A 15387-nucleotide genomic window follows, 5' to 3' on the forward strand; every position below is an offset into this window, starting at 1 on the left:
TTGCCCTGCTCCCTTCTGGAGCCCTGAGGGATCCCACAGGATTGCTGTCAGTGGGAGGAAGGAGCATTTAGCTTTCAATCTTCTTCCCGTGTGCAATGCCAGTGTGTCCTACCATGTGCTCTATGGAGACACAGAGAAGAGCAGAGAGGGAAGGGGCCGGGCCCAGGGCTGTGCCCCGGGGCTGAGCTTTGTGGGCAGCCTGAGGATCTCCTGCAGTGCCACAGGAGCTCTTCTGTCCTGCCTTTCTTTGCAGCTGAACCTGCTGGTGAAGGCCCCACATCCAGGACGGAGGCTCTGGGAGATGCTGAGGGTAGGTCAAGGCCTTTCCCCTGGGAGAGCTGCCAGCTCAGAGCCCAAACTTGGCCACGGAGGCATTGCTGCAGGTGCCAGCACAGAACCATGCATGTGTGTGCCCTCGCCCTGCACGATCCCCTCACCGCTGCTGCGGCTCAGTGGTGCCCGTGCAGATCAGCAGAGATGGCAGAAGCTTCTGTGGCTGTTGAGTTACAGGTGTGTCTGCAGGGAGGACTTCTTCAGCTCCAGGGCTGGATGCTTGGCCCCAACCCAGCTCCCATGGCAAGGGTGAGTAGTGTGTCCCTGCTGACCCCACAGGCTGAGCCCTCCCCTTGTGGGATCCATTCCTGGGAAATGGAACCACTTTCTCTTAAGGTCCTCCAAAAGGAAAGACCCAAGATACTGCAGCCAAAAAGTCTCATGAGGCAGATGAATTCCTGAGACAAACACAGAAGGAAGCACCCGGAGGACAAGGTGGGTGCATTTCCCTCGTGCTTCCCCTGGGACTCAGCAGCCGGGGGCTTTGGCTGCACATCAGGACACGCCGTGCCCGGCACAGCAGGAAGGGATCCATGGCAGCCTCGCTGCCCCGCTGCTACTTTCACGCCCTGCACGGCTGTTTCCCAGCCTGGCCTGGCTGCAATTCCTCCCCAGCCTCTGCAGGATGGAATTTGGCATCAGCTGATAGGGTGCCCCAACTGTACCGTGGGCCTGAGATCCCCTGCCATTTCCCAGTCTCTGAGAAGATCAGGCGGTGCAGCTGTTTGCACAAGGGAGTGCACTGGCCCAGCCCCAATTACCTGGGCTTTTTCCTGATCTTTACCTGTGACTTAGACAAGCATTGCCTCCTGAAGGTGCCACCTCCCCAGTGGGGAATATTTCCATTTGTTCCTGTTGTCCCTTTTTTCCTTTTTCAAGTGATGGACCAAAAGGCTGTTCAGGAGGAGGAACAGCCAGGGAGAAGCAGTGGCTCATTGGCAGCCCTAGCTGCAGGAAGGAAGGCAATGACAGACACGGGCACAGGCACAGCAGGTAATTGCTGTGCCGGGCTCAGCCCTGGCCGGGGCTGTGTGGCAGCAGCTCTTCCCCCAGGGCCTGCCCTTGCCCGGCCCGGCAGCAGCCAAAGCTGGAGGTGCCTGGGCTTCCAGGCCTCTGGAGCTGGTTCAGAGCCCCGGGGAAACGGGACTGGTGCAGCAACGTCCCTGGCGCTGGAGCTGCTGCGGAGCTGGCCCTGAGTGCCCAGAGGCCCAAGGCACAGGAGCAGCCCCGAGCGGGAGCCCTGCCGCCAGCCCAGGGCCAGAGCCAGCCCTGGCTCCCGACTGGGCAGGGGCTGCGCTGGGTCCTGACAGGGCCTGAGCCTGTCCCCTGGGGCTGGGGGAGCTGTCACGGGGCAGGGAGGGCCAGGGGTGGCAGTGGCTGCTCAGGGATGGCTTTGGCCCGTGTCCCTGGCAGCAGCCACTGCCCAAGCAGCTGCGCTGCCCCCGGGCTCTCCTCCCGGCCTGCTGGGCTTTGTTGGCTGGCACAGCCTGTGCCAAGGGCCGGCAAGGTGCCTGCAGGCCCCAGCTCTGGGGGAAACAGAGAACGTCCTGCCCGTATCCACCGTGCTGCCATCTCAGCAGTGCAGCACAGCACGGGCTCACACTCCCCATCTCTCCCACAGATGCAGCCGGCACCACAAGACCTGTTCCCAATGCCCAGGATGGCCTCAGAAGGGGTTTCTGTCAGGGAACAGGCTGCTGGCTACTGTTACTGGCAAGCGTGCTTTGTTTGGGGCTTGCGTTCATGTTGTACTGCTTTGGAATCGGGTATTCCTGGAAGAGAAAACAGTGAGTGTTTTGTTGCTCTCCCCCTCAAACAGCTTCTTTTGAAAGTCTAACGTGGTCAGGCAACATTCCCATTGAGACTGCAGGGGGTTGTGGCAAGTCCATGATTGTCCAAATAACTCAGCTGAGGGTTCGGCTGCTGCCCAGTGCTTCCATTGGCCTCTCAATTGCTGGGCCTTGTCCTGGGGGCCCCGCTGGGGCTGCAGCCAGTGCTGGCTCCCACTGAGGCTGCCTGGCCAAGAGCAGCCCCAGGGGCACGGGGCAGAGGCAGAGGGTGGTGGGGAGGAGAAAGAGCAGGGCCGAGATTGCCCTTGAAAGGCAGAGGCGCTCTGGGGCCCGCTCCTGGCCAGGGACCCTGCCCAGAGCCGTGCCCTGCTGGCCGGGGCCTTGAGGGGCAGCTGTCCAGTGGGGCCCAGCTGTGCCAGCAGCTCCAGCCGTGCTGGGGAGCCTTGCCAGCTCTGGGCCCTGCTGTGCACGAGGGTCCCTGTGTGCCACTGGCAGCTGGGGCCTCCGCCACCTCCTCTCTGCACAGGAGCACCTCGGGACAGGAGTTGGAAGACGGTGGCTGCACCTCACAGCCAGACAGCGTGAGCAGCTCCTCCAGCAGCAGGAACAGCCTGGACAGCCCTCTCAAGTGTTCTGTGAAGAGGACCCCAGAACAACAGTCTACGAGGAAGCCTCTTATTGCCCCATAGATCCCACTGCCACCTGCTCTCCCCATGGGCCTCCCCAAGCTGCCTTCATCCCTTTTTTTTTCTCTGTCTGTCCCATCCCAGCCAACCCGAGTTCCTCTAGAGACCCCAGGACCAACCCAGCACCTTCCAGCCCTTCCTGAGACCAACACATCCCTTCCTCTGCCCCTGAGCCCTCTGGCCTTGCCCTCTAAGAAACACTGAAGGTGACACCCCACCCCACCCTCCCCGCCCTCCCCCCCCCCGCTTGCAGGGTAGGCAATGGCCAATTCCTCTGTTCAAATAAAGAGACGGATCTGTGTTGTGGTTTGAAAGCAAAACCAGTGAGAGACTCCAAGTCAGAAATACAATTTATTAGGAAAAGGGAAAAAAAACCAAAATACATGCAATAATACAAAAGAAAAACCACTGACAGGCTCAGAATACAGCCTGCTGACACCCTGCTAGTTAGGGTGGTGGTAGCAGTCCAGATGAAATGGACTTTTGGAAGTGGTGATCCTGTAGAAACCATCTTTTAGCTCTCATCCTCTGGAAAAGCAGTGGGTAAGGGCAGATGTTCCTCTGGGAATCCAGTGGAAAGACTGCTTGTTGTGTCCCAAAACCCAGATTATATCCAGCTGGGGATGCTTAGCTCCTCCCCCATGGGCAGAGCATCTCACAGTTGGCTGATATCATTCTGCCTCATGCTGTGGGTCCTTGATTAGCCATGAAACAGAAATGGCTCTGGGAGGGAGTTATCTCTGACTCATGTGGCAAGACATTGATGGGCCCATTAACAGGAGATAAGGAAGAAACAATGCCCCTCCTGGTTTCAGCAGCTGTTGAGGATGGGATTAGAATACATCTTTACACTGCAACCTAGGACAAGCGGTCGCCCCAGTGTCCAGGTGGCAGCAGCAGCAAAGCCCACCCAGCACCAGCACTGACTGAGCTCCATGCCCAGGAGGAGCCGTGGATGCCCACGGTGTGGGCAGGCAGAAGCCAGGCAGGGGTTGCTGTTGAAATGGAGGTTTTGGGGGGTTCAATTAAGTTAGCAATATATGGACTAAGCATTTAAATTTTAAATTGTAGAATTATGTGTTGAATTTTAACCTTTTACTTAAGAAACGTCTGCCATGGTACAAAGGGCATAGGAAAATGCAGATATCTGAAGCTTCTTGCTATGAAGGACAATACCAGCGTAATAAATAGGGCAGGAGATCTTTCTCCTTTATAATGCCTTTATTAAAATATTCAGCTCAGGTTGGGGAGAAACGACAGGTCGCCCGCACCCCCGCTGCTCCCAGGAGTGGCACGAAGGAGGAGGATGATGCAGCTGTGTCCGCTGGTATGCAGGCAGAGCTGGGGCTTCCGTCCTCGAGGGAGTAGTGGGAATTCTGCTTTTTTGGTCTAACATTTCAGGTCCTCTTTCTAGCTGACATCCTTTCAGGTTAGGGTGAGGAGTAAAAAGGATCTTAGCAGATACTGGATTAAGTTCCTCACATTTAGACATTACTTAGGTTTCTTAATTCCATGTTGACTTGTTTTTTTAGGGTTTCTTTTCCTGTAAAATTGCAAACTTTGGTGAAATGCATTCTCATCTGCATACTAGCTCTGACGTCACCCCCTCTACCCTGCTACCTGCAGGCTCTGGTGAAGCAGCAGGGGGACAATTACGCTTGATTTCTAACCATTAACAGGTAATTGAAGAAAAACTATTAATAAGAGGTGATTGCAACATGAAGCTATCAACAAGAAATAGTCAACACTTCAACTCTCAACAACTGGCCCAACCTGTTTAACTTTGCAGCCTTAAAAAAAAAATGGATAATTTGTGGGGGTGAACACACCAGGTGTGGAGACACGAGGCTTGACTCCATTTCAGAAGGTTGATTTATTATATATTCTATTAAAATACTACATTAAAACTACACTAAAAGAACAGAGAGGAAAAAATGACCAGAAGGCTACAAAGAAGAAGAATAGAATGGAATGCATAACAAAAATCTTGTGACTGCTCACAGGCTCAACACAGTTGGCTGTGATTGGTCATCAAGTGAAAACAATGCACATGGACCAATGGAAGATGCACCTGTTGCATTCCACAGCAGCAGCAGATAATTATTGTTTACATTTCTTTCCTGAGGCCCTCAGCTCCTCAGAAGGGGAAAAATCCTAGGAAAGGATTTTTAATAAAATATCATAGCTACAGATGACTTTTTTACTCATAACACCAGGAGAAGACCAGGGAATGCAAGAAGCCTAGACTAAGGAGCTCCTCTGTCTCCAAGCTGATCCAAACCAACAGACGTACTCAGATAAGCACCAAAGGACCACAGTGCACGCACACAGGAGAAAAGTTCAAAAGTTCAGTCATGAGCAAGACCACAGCCTTCGGCCTCAGAGACCACCAAAGACCCCAGTGTGACCACCACAGGAAACAACGTGTGCCCAGAAGGGCGTGGATCTCATCGCCATGTGAGGGGAGGACAGGCGGGGCCAGGGGTTGAATGTGCATGAAGAGATTGTGTAATGCATTGCATATGGAACAGGTTTGTGAACAAAGATGTGGCTCGGACCAGGGCTCGGGGCACAAGTTTTCACAAGAGCCATCTCGCCTGTGCCAGGCCCTGACATGCATCCCCACTTTATAACTACATCAGGTTGTGGAGTGTCACTATAGGACATGAAATAAAACAACACAGACACGCATCTCTCCAAGGTAAAAAAGAGGGCAGTTGAATTTCTGACTCCAACATTTACAGATTTCCAAAAGTGACAGTGGATTGGAGGGTGAAAGTGCCACCTCTCCAATGACACTGGACAAACCAACAGTCCATCAAATTTCTCCTCCTGCAGAAAAGAATGCATAACAATAAGTTATTTACCTAAAGTGCGTGAGAAAGTTTGTTACAAGAATGTAAACATCAGAAGGCTTAGAAGAAGAACTTGTCCTAGGGTGAGGTGATGATGCTTGCATCCCCAGTCGTGTGTTCTGTTAATGCTGGATATCACATACTGTGCCTTCACGACTGGCTCTGAAGAGCAAGGTTTGTTTTGGTTTGTTATCAGCCTGCTCCCCCACGGCTGGCAGGACAGACAGACGGCGCAGTACATAGTGCAGCTTTTGCTTTTTGCTTTGCTTTCTGTTGCTTGCTTTGCTCTTGCTTCTGCTCTGCTCCTGCTTTGCTTTTGCTTTTTGGCTTCTGCTTGTTAGTCAGTTTAGCTAAGCAGTCCAGATTTTTCCCTGGACTGTTTTTCCTTTCCCTTTTTGGAACCACTCACACCTGCTCCAGACTGGGACCTGGGAAACACCGAGAGTTTGCATCCTGTGGCTGCAGCAGCTATCCCCAGCGCCGGAGGGAGCGACAACAGAGCCACCACTGCCAGGAAAGACTTTCTGAATTTGTCATCCTTTTCAGATCGGTGAAAGCATTGTCATCTGGTATTGTTCATTTTGTGTGCTGGGGGTGTTTTGCCTGTCAAATAAACAGGTTCTTTCCACTTCTCTCCAAGGAATCCTTCCCGAACCGCTGGGGGGAAGGGGCCATGTGGGTTTCCTTTCTGGGGGGCCCCTTTGGAGGTTTTCTCCCAGATTGACCCTAATCCAGGACAGAACATTAAAAACCAGGGCAACAGTGGAGTCTATTTATTCTGCAGATGGCTTCACTGTGACCAGCGGTGGGGCCCCGAGGGGATGGGGCAGCCCATGCTGAGCGTCCCTGGGCTGAGGGACATTTCCTTCCGTGGGATCATCTGGGCCCAGACCTCCTCCAGTGCCATGCCCAGGAAAAGAGGGAAGCTATCAAGAGTATCTCCAGGGACACAGCCTGACCAGCAATGTCAGCAGGCAAAACAAAGCTCCTCCCTAATTAACACACACTTGATAGGACCTAATTGTTGGGCTGTCACCAATCCAGGGTGCTGCACAGGGTCTGCTGCTCTCAGCGAGGGCCAGAAGGAAGGGAAGGGAAGGGAAGGGAAGGGAAGGGAAGGGAAGGGAAGGGAAGGGAAGGGAAGGGAAGGGAAGGGAAGGGAAGGGAAGGGAAGGGAAGGGAAGGGAAGGGAAGGGAAGGGAAGGGAAGGGAAGGGAAGGGAAGGGAAGGGAAGGGAAGGGAAGGGAAGGGAAGGGAAGGGAAGGGAAGGGAAGGGAAGGGAAGGGCTGTGTGGCCTCCGGGTCCGACATGGCTGGTGAGCAGCCCCAGAGACACAACAACCCAGGTGCAACCAGGCTTGATTTCCAGGTCGAAACACACGGCATAGCTGGCCTGGACTTCCCTGTAGGGCACGTGGGGGCTTTGGAGTCCCCCTAAGCTGCACGAGGGGCTGGGGTCCCTTGTGACACACCCAGGGATATTTTAGGTTTCCTCTGAGGCATGGAGGGCACTGGGGTCCACTTCAAGTCATGCAAGGGATTTGGAATCCTGTGTGAGGCATGCAGAGGGTTTGGGATCTCTCCCAAGGTGTGCAGGGTGTTGGGATCTCTCCTGAGGCACATGTCACGGTTCTGGGGTCTCATTTCACATGTAGAAAGGGCTGTGGACTCTCGTAAGCGTGCAGGTGCTTTGTGTCCCTCCTGCTGCACGCAGTGGGGCTGGAGTGTCTGCTGAGGCACGCAGGGGACGGGGACCTCCGGCAGTCCCTCCCGGGCCCGTGCGGCTCGGGGCTGCCGCGGCCCAGGGCCAGCCGCCGTGCCAGGATGGCGGTGGCGAAGCGCCGAGGCGGAGCTGCCCCGCCGGGTCACGCTGCACTGACACGGCACGGGCGGTGCTGAGCGCCGGGCAGGCGGCACCGCCAGCCCAGGGGCCACAGCCCCGGCCCTGCCTCTTTTGGGGCCGGGCACAGACAGCCCCGCGGGACGGGCACCGCTCAGCGCCCGAGGAGACGGAACAGATGCCAGAGGAGCCCCAGGAGCCCTGGACAGGGCCCTGGCGTTGCCCGCCCGGCTCCCCCGGGCCTGTGGCCATCCCGGGCAGCAGGGGCTCGCTCTGGGCCGTGCTCTCCCCGGCCAGCGGGGCTCCGGGCCAGCACCCGGCTCCTGCCACTGCCCTGAGAATGCTGAGGGGCTTTTGGGGCAGAACTGAACTTGACAGGGACAGAATTCATAGGAGACTTGTTTTGGCCTTTTACAAGGTTAACTGAGAAACAACTTAAAATCCCAGGCTAAATCGTCTGCTTTAACGCGTGGGAATTCCTTCAAGACCCTTCCTAACTCCCGTGGTGCCGGGCCGGGCCGCGTCCCAGCGAGCACCAACACCCAGCAGCTCGATGGATGCAGCACGGCTGGGACCAGGGAAGCGAGTCAGTATCCCTACAGCTGCCCGCTCTGCCTGCACGGCTGTCACGCAACAGCAATGTTCCAGAAGGAACAGGCATTTTTACATCCTCACGACCGTGTGATCTTTGGTCCTGGTGGTGGATCAGAGAGAAAAGCCAAATGTGACAGACTAAACTTGACTGTAGGAGACCCTCAGCAGAGGGTCTGGGGACCTGTGGTGCCAGCCAGTGGCCCGGCACTCGGACACAGCAGGAAGACCTCAGACTATCACACTTCACCTGGGAAGGTAGAAAAGCTCAGGGGTTCTTTGTTCAAGGTCCCCCAGAGGCACCAGCTGAAGCCGCCACAGTTCCACCTTGATAAAATTGTTTAAAAAGATCCAGAGGTCTGACACTCTGCTGTGGAGGACATTCCACATGTTATATTTGCCCAATTATCCAATCAAAAAAATTAAATGTATCACCACTTTTAATTATGTAACTTAATATATATACACCATTGAATACACTCGAAACACTGACTATATATTTTGGTTTAAATTGCGAATAATTTGGTCCTGATAATAGCGTATGAGCAAAAATAACCATGCGGGGTATGCGTGAGGTACGGAATGCAGGGCTTTTGGACCCCTGTCACCTCACGTACTAGCGTGTCAAGCCAAAATTCCCCTTTTTATGCTGTATGTCATTACCATCTCCTCCCATTTTCGATTCGTCACACTTGTATCACTGCCCTCATCATCACCTTTACCACGCATGCTCCACACTTCTTTAAGTAAGTTGTACCACTCTTTGGGGATCTTCTTTGAGGAAGACCTCTCCTCTTCCTCCATGTCCTGTAGTTCACCTTTTGGATTACACACGCGCACCAAGATGCTACAGTATAAGCCAATATTGTGTTCTAACATTAAAGCAGTGGATCTCGTATAATCAACATTTGCCTGCTGTCCAACCAAATTCTCCTCTCTTCCAACTAAATTTAGTCATAGTTATCTCTTGCTTCCTCCTGTTCTGAACATCTGCAGGAGAACGGTGGGGAGAGGGGGGAAACCCTCCTCTCCCTTTCTTGCTTGATATTACACCTTTAACTGTTTTATTGTTTCCAAATATTAATTACTTTATCAATATTGATTACTGTTTCAATTTTGTCAGCATGAATCATACCTATTTACCACACACAGTTCTCATCTTTTGGGCATTTAGGAGCTTTTCATTTTGCTTTGCACCCAAGAAAAATATACCCCCAATTGTGCACAAATAACTCCTTTAGCATGTCCTCATTTTCAGCTGGTTTTTCCATTGTTCTCTGCTATCTTGTCCTCATCTTTCCACAATTCCTGTGTCTATTCAAGTCCAGCCTGGGACAGTGCACACATTTGCTTTAGTTCTGTAGTGATTTATGCCCGGGGATCCTGCCAACCACACCCATTTCAATGTTGCAACAACCTAACTCTGGGCTGCAGTATGTGAATCACACTCTGCTGTGTGAGCTGGCAGAGCACCAGAGCAGGCACTGAAGAAGGGGTATTCGGTACATTAGTGAAGTGAGTGCTGGAACCTGGGCTAGCTCTTAGAACTCCGGCACTACGGCAGGAGTCGGGAACTGCCTCGCTATGGGGATTTACCAGAGGCAGAACCTTTAGTGCCACTTGCTCTCCAGTGCCAGACACAAGCCACGACAGGGACGAGGCACAGGAGAAAGGAGGAGGCGTCCCGTCTTCAGGTTCCGCAAGGAACAGCTTAGTCCAGGTGAAGAGAACAGGATGAGAAGCCCCTAGCTGTACTGCCCAAGGGGTTTTGTACACATACAAGTCATGGGGTGGATGCAAACAATGAACCAATAGGGAATCCTCAGGAGAGGAGTGAGGGGATTACATCAAGTGTCTGGGGCCAGTTGGGGTAGGAGGGTGGAGAGGATGGGTCACAAGGGCCAATGGGGCTTCCAGGAGTAGGGGAATTCCAAAGGGGAGTTGCAATCAGGGATTAGCCCAAAGGTTTGGGAACCAAGGGGCTGGGTTGCCTTGACAGGCAGGGAAAGAGCTGGAACAAGGGGTGGGGAAGGGCATGAGGGACAGTTTGGAGCGAGGGAAAAACCCACAGGTGAACCAACTCAGGAAAAACATGGGGGCACAACAGAGCCCTTAAACAAGACTTGAAATGGAATCAATACAATAAATTTGAACTGCAACAATCAAGAGCATCTTGAGGGATGCAGCCTGACCAGCAATGTTAGCAGGCAAAACAAAGTTTTTGCTGAGCAATGGCCCTTTGATGAAGCAAAACATTTACAATCAGGGCAGTCCATTCATGCGGAAGGGCGCACACTCTGGGGGTACAGCTGAGGCCATGAGGTCACAGCAGGGCTTTGGGGTCACAGCAGGTTGAGCTCTCAGCAGGCCCTGAGGTCACAGAGGTGCCAGAGGTGCCAGAGACCCGTGGTTGCACAGCAGCACAAGGAGCCAGCAGTCAGTCCCTGAGCACAACTGTTGCGGCAGCAGCGGCGGTGGCAGCAGCGGTGCTGACGTTGGGACAGCGGTGTCGGGACAGCGGTGGCAGCAAGAGCTGCGGGACTGGCGGAGGACAAGGCACCATGGCCCTTGCTCTGCGCCTCCTACTCCTGCTGCTCCTGGCCGTAGCCCTGCCTGCCAGGGCTGCCCAGGCTGCTCCGCTGCAAGCGCGGCGAGCAGGTGAGCCGGCAGCCTGGCTGCCCTTTCCCGGCACAGCGCTCCCTGCTCCCTGGGAAGCGCTGGGAATGGTTTTGCCCAGGGCTTTAGGGAGGGTTTCCTCTGTGGGAGGGAGAGAGACCCCACGGGCCCTGGGCTACTCCAGCCACCCCTCCAGAGATGTTGCAAAGGGCCTGCAAAGAGGTTGGAGAGTGACCAGGAGCCAGCCCAGAGCTCCCCAGGCCCCTGTGCAGCTTTGGCCATGTCCATTCCCATCTGGCTCCCACAGCCTTACCCAAGACCCCTGCAGTGCCCAGTTCCCTGTGGCAGAAGGGGATCCCAGCACACCATGGAAATGTTTCTGATCTCTGCTCCCTTCTAGACTGGAATTGTGACATGGGTTCTCAGGAAGTCCTGATGAATGATGGTTTGAAGTTCCTAGAGGATGCTGGAGGCAAGTTTTCATTCAGCCTTTCCTGAGTGAATAATCAGGATCAATGCAACAAAAGATCACTTATAAACCATTAATGTTATCATAATCTTAAGGTTGAAAGAATCTGGAAACCTTGCCCTGCTCCCTTCTGGAGGCCTGAGGGCTCCCACAGGATCACTGTCAGTGGGAGGAAGGAGCATTTAGCTTTCAATCTTCCTCCCGTGTGCAATGCCAGTGTGTCCTTCCGTGTGCTCTGTGCAGCCACAGAGAAGAGCAGAAAGAGAAGGGGCTGGGCCGGGGCCAGGGCTGTGCCCCAGGGCTGAGCCTTGTGGGCAGCCTGAGGATCTCCTGCAGTGCCACAGGAGCTCTTCTGTCCTGCCTTTCTTTGCAGCTGAACCTGCCGGTGAAGGTCCCACATCCAGGACTGAGGCTCTGGGAGATGCTGAGGGTAGGTCAAGGCCTTTCCCCTGGGAGAGCTGCCAGCTCAGAGCCCAAACTTGGCCACGGAGGCAGCGCTGCAGGTGCCAGCACAGAACCATGCACGTGTGTGCCCTCGCCCTGCACGATCCCCTCACCGCTGCTGCAGCTCAGTGGTGCCCGTGCAGATCAGCAGAGATGGCAGAAGCTTCTGTGGCTGTTGAGTTACAGGTGTGTCTGCAGGGAGGACTTCTCCAGCTCCAGCGCTGGATGCTCAGCCCCAACCCAGCTCCCATGGCAGGGGTGAGTAGTGTGTCCCTGCTGACCACACAAGTTGAGCTCTGCTTTTGTGGGATCCATTCCTGGGAAATGGAAATATTTTTCTCTAAGGTTCTCCGACAGGGAAGATCCAAGACAGAACAGACCAGATATCCCTGGAACCCCCCAAACAGACGAAGCAAGAGCTGAAGGAAATGTGGCAGGGAGGACAAGGTGGGTGCATTTTCCTCATGCTTCCCCTGGGACTCAGCAGCCGGGGGCTTTGGCTACACATCTGGATGAGACTGTCCCGGCACAGCGGGAAGGGATCCATGGCCCATTCCTAATGAGGAATGTTTCCATCTGATCCAGCTGTGCCTTTTCCTTTTTCCAGAAATGAAAGGAGAGCCTGTGCACATGGAAGCATTACCCAGAGGAAGCAGTGGTTCCATGCCAGCCTCTGCTGCAGGAAGGGAGGCCATGCCAGACCCAGGCCCAGGAGGTAATCGCTGTGCCTCTGGGATTGAGCCCTGCTGAGGCTTGAGCTGCCCTATCTGCTGCTTGGCAGTGCGGGCACAGCCTGGACTAGAGCGGCACAGCCCAGGGGAATTATCCCCAACAGGCTCAGGGCACTTGGGTACTGAGCAGTCCTGCTGGGGTCCCTCCTTGGGAGACATGTCCTGAAACCTGGCAGCGACTGCACGGGGTGCCCACGGTGGGGAAAGGACAGAGGGGGAGAGCAAGGCTCCAGTGTGTCCTGAGAGGACCTGGCTGTTTGCCCTTGGGATCTGGGAGCTGTCCCAGCAGAAGGAGGGCGGGAGGGAGGGAGGGAGGGAGGGAGGGAGGGAGGGAGGGAGGGAGGGAGGGAGGGAGGGAGGGAGGGAGGGAGGGAGGGAGGGAGGGAGGGAGGGAGGGAGGCATAGCTGTGGCACTGCCTGCTTCCGTTTTCCCGAGGGCTTCAGGGAGGAGTTCTTCTGTGTATGAGGGAGAGAGTCCCAGGGCCCTGCATTTCTCCAGCCACCCCTCCCAGGGATGTTGCTGAGGGCAGGGAAAGAGTGTGGAGAGTGACCAGGAGCCAGCCCAGAGCTCCCCAGGCCCCTGTGCACCTTTGGCCATGTCTCTGTTCACATCTGGCTCCCACAGCTTTACCCTTGCAGTGCCCAGTTCCCTGTGGCAGAAAGGGATCCCAGCACACCCTGGAAAGTGTTCTCATCTGTGCTCCGTTCTAGATGAGGTTGCCGGGAAGGCTTCTCCATTAGCTTGGATGAATAAAGTTTCCAAGCCCTTGGAGCCTCCTGCAGGTATGTTCTCAGTGTGCCACCAAGGAAGAATTGTAGACAACTGGGCATGAACCAGGTGACAGAAGCTTCTGTGGCTGTTGTGTTACAGATGTGTCTACAGGGAGGACTTCTCCAGCTCCTACCTTGGAAGCTGCACAAAAGCCCAGCTCCCATCAGAGTGGTGAGTAGTGTGTCCTGCTGACCGCACATGCTGATCCCTGGTTTTGTAGGATCCATTCCTGGGAAATGGAAATATTTTACTCTAAGTTACTCCAACAGGGAAAATCCAAGATACAACAGATAAGATATCCCTGGAACCATCCAAACAGATGAGGCAAGAGCTGAAGGAACTCCTGCAGACAAGACAAGGTGGGTGCATTTCCCTCATGCTGTCCCTGGGACTCAGCAGCCGGGGGCTTTGGCTGCACATCTGGACTCGCCGTGCCCGGCACAGCAGGAAGGGATCCATGGCAGCCTCGCTGCCCCGCTGCTGCTTTCACACCCTGCAGGGCTGTTTCCCAGCCTGGCCTGGCTGCAGCTTCTGCCCAGCCTCTGCAGGAAGGAATTTGGCATCAGCTGATAGGCAGCCCTAATTGCACCATACTCCATGCCCACCCTCAGATCCTCTACAATTTCCTGGTGTCCAGGCAGATCAGATGTTGGAGCTGTTTGATGAAGGAAGCAGCCTTGGGTTGTCCCAAAATCCTGGGTGTTTTCTGATCCTTATCCATTCCTTTCACAAGTGATGCCTCCTGAAATTGTCCCCTACCCCATTTCCAGTGAGGAATGTTTCCATCTGATCCAGCTGTCTCTTTCCCATTCTCCAGAAATGAAAGGAGAGCCTGTGCACATGGAAGCACTTCCCAGAGGAAGCAGTGGTTCCGTGCCAGCCTCTGCTGCAGGAAGGGAGGCTGTACAAGGCACAGGCACAGGAGGTAATTGCTGTGCCTCTGCGCCTGAGCCCTGCTGAGGCTTGAGCTGCCCTCTCTGCTGCTTGGCAGTGCGGGCACAGCCTGGACTAGAGCAGCACAGCCCAGGGGAATTATCCCGAGCAGGCTCAGGGCACTCGGGTACTGAGCAGTCCTGCTGGGGTCCCTCCATGGGAGACATGTCCTGAAACCTGGCAGTGACTGCACGGGGTGCCCACGGTGGGGAAAGGACAGAGGGGGAGAGCAAGGTTCCAGTGTGTCCTGAGAGGGCCTGGCTGTTTGCCCTTGGGCTGTGGGAGCTGTCCCCACAGAAGGAGGGCAGGAGGGACAGAGGGAGGGAGGGATAGCTCTGGCAATGCCTCCTGCCGTTTTCCCCAGGGCTTTAGGGAGGATTTCTTTTGTATGTGAAGGAGAGAGCCCCGGGGCCCTGTGGTGCTCCAGCCACCCCTAGCAGGGATGTTGCTGAGGGCAGGGAAAGAGTGTGGAGAGTGACCAGGAGCCAGCCCAGAGCTCCCTAGGCCCCTGTGCACCTTTGGCCATGTCCATTCCCATCTGGCTCCCATGGCCTTAGCCGACCCCCTGGCAGTGCCCAGTTCCCTGTGGCAGAAGGGGATCCTAGAATGCCACTGATATCGTTCTGATATCTGCTCCCTTCTAGACTGGAATCATGACTTTGATTTTTTTGAAGCCTTGCCGGAAAATGGCTTGAAATTCCTGGAGGATGCTGGAGTCTATTCCTCCATGTGGCTTTCTTGACAGAATAATCAGTGTCAATGAGACAAGAGCTCACTCATAAGCCATTTCCCTTAACATTATGGAAGGGCTGAGGGATTCTGAGAATCTTGCCCTGCTCCCTTCTGGAGCCCTGAGGGATCCCACAGGATTGCTGTCAGTGGGAGGAAGGAGCATTTAGCTTTCAATCTTCTTCCCGTGTGCAATGCCAGTGTGTCCTACCATGTGCTCTATGGAGACACAGAGAAGAGCAGAGAGGGAAGGGGCCGGGCCCAGGGCTGTGCCCCGGGGCTGAGCTTTGTGGGCAGCCTGAGGATCTCCTGCAGTGCCACAGGAGCTCTTCTGTCCTGCCTTTCTTTGCAGCTGAACCTGCTGGTGAAGGCCCCACATCCAGGACGGAGGCTCTGGGAGATGCTGAGGGTAGGTCAAGGCCTTTCCCCTGGGAGAGCTGCCAGCTCAGAGCCCAAACTTGGCCACGGAGGCATTGCTGCAGGTGCCAGCACAGAACCATGCATGTGTGTGCCCTCGCCCTGCACGATCCCCTCACCGCTCCTGCGGCTCAGTGGTGCCCGTGCAGATCAGCAGAGATGGCAGAAGCTTCTGTGGCTGT

The 15387-nt window shown here is 54.9% G+C and overlaps 2 long non-coding RNA genes across 4 annotated transcripts; both read left to right on the forward strand.

The window, feature by feature from the left end:
• Positions 1 to 509: 509 nt before the first annotated feature.
• On the forward strand, positions 510 to 3042 carry LOC135292775 (uncharacterized). The gene is made up of 5 exons (XR_010354935.1): positions 510 to 582; positions 670 to 768; positions 1213 to 1326; positions 1955 to 2120; positions 2650 to 3042. It is a non-coding gene; the product is annotated as an uncharacterized LOC135292775 (long non-coding RNA).
• Positions 3043 to 11778: 8736 nt separating this feature from the next.
• Positions 11779 to 13516, forward strand: LOC135292773 (uncharacterized). 3 transcript variants are annotated; one of them, XR_010354931.1, is made up of 6 exons: positions 11779 to 11881; positions 11969 to 12070; positions 12231 to 12338; positions 12980 to 13137; positions 13226 to 13297; positions 13396 to 13516. It is a non-coding gene; the product is annotated as an uncharacterized LOC135292773 (long non-coding RNA). The 3 variants fall into 3 exon arrangements; XR_010354932.1 differs by having other exon boundaries at positions 12994 to 13137; XR_010354933.1 differs by having other exon boundaries at positions 13066 to 13137.
• The last annotated feature ends 1871 nt before the right edge of the window (positions 13517 to 15387 follow it).

The sequence above is a fragment of the Passer domesticus genome, unplaced genomic scaffold, assembly GCF_036417665.1.
Source record: "Passer domesticus isolate bPasDom1 unplaced genomic scaffold, bPasDom1.hap1 HAP1_SCAFFOLD_44, whole genome shotgun sequence".
In the NCBI taxonomy this organism is placed as follows: domain Eukaryota; kingdom Metazoa; phylum Chordata; class Aves; order Passeriformes; family Passeridae; genus Passer; species Passer domesticus.